Genomic DNA, 1,280 nt, shown 5'->3' on the forward strand with positions numbered 1-1,280 from the left:
CAGGACAGCTCTGGATGGATTAGAAAGAGTGGGTTCCCACCAGAGCACAAACCATTTACTCTGGGGGAGAAGGAAAATGCCATCCATGAAAGATAACACTTTTTTTTCTTTTTATCTCCTTCAACAGCAAATGGCTGAAAACTGAAGTCCAGCTCCTGACATTGTGGATGATCTCATGAAAGCCTAATAAACCTTCTGCTTGGTTCGAATCAGCGCTTGAAGCATGTCCAATATATTGCTAGTTAATCAGTTTTAGACCCAGGACCTCCAGCGCTATCTAAAGGGATAAGAGGTAGCAGCCTAGTTTTTTAAAGTGTTTCAGTGGTCAACTCTCACTGATTTGCCTGGTTACATATCACAGTCTGCCTCATGGTGTCTGGTTTGAAGATCCCACTGTTCCTCTTTCATCCTGTCCGGTTCAGGATTCAGTCTACCCTTTCTGATGCATCCACGGCTCTCCCACACTTGATGATCTATCTTTTTTTTTTTTTAAACTAAAATAAAAATTATATCTCCTATGTGTGCTGTGGTTGGCACCTCATCAATTTTGAATATCAGGGTCTTGAAATGTAAAGGTACCCCCACCCACTTTTCAACGCGCTTTCTTACAGATTATATTGGGCTGCAACTTAACAGGTGAAATAGTCAAGAGTGTCAATGCTACGTTGTCCCTCAACAGAGTACAAGAGTAATTCAGACCCAATCAATGTAATACAGGTACCGGCATCACTACCAACATACCAGCCACTATTAGCAGCTGGCTCTAGAGGTTGATAGACCAGCTCTGTCCTCCAGGGGACACACATGTCCCCCAGCTTTAAGTCAATTCAGGTGAACACCATACTGTCGTGGCAAAGAACCTGTTTTGTTCGTCTACGTGGCTGATTGAAAATACTATTTAAAACTCTGCTGGCCACTGTCCCTTTCCATGAATCTAGTGAAGAAGCAGATGTGGATGACCTGACACCATCAGAAGCCCCTGCGTTAGCGATACAGGAAGGCCTGGCAAAGACTGTGTCACCAAGACGTGCACCATCCTGCCACAGAGGAGCACATCTGCAGTCAGCAGCTCATGCCCAACTCTTTTCCTTCTCTTTGCTCAAACGAGTGGTTTCCACCTCGTTTTTTCTGGAGTCAAAGCAGTAGGTGCCTTAAGGAGGAAACAGTGCTGTCACCAGCTGCCGATCAGCTGGGGCCTCCACCCGTGGTGCCCACAGTCCAAGCCGGGAAGTGGAGAGAAGAAGTAGGGTTAGACTCTCCCCTTGGTTACATACTGAACC

The sequence above is a fragment of the Gavialis gangeticus genome, unplaced genomic scaffold (genome assembly GCF_001723915.1).
Source record: "Gavialis gangeticus isolate Ggan-Ray unplaced genomic scaffold, GavGan_comp1, whole genome shotgun sequence".
In the NCBI taxonomy this organism is placed as follows: Eukaryota; Metazoa; Chordata; order Crocodylia; family Gavialidae; genus Gavialis; species Gavialis gangeticus.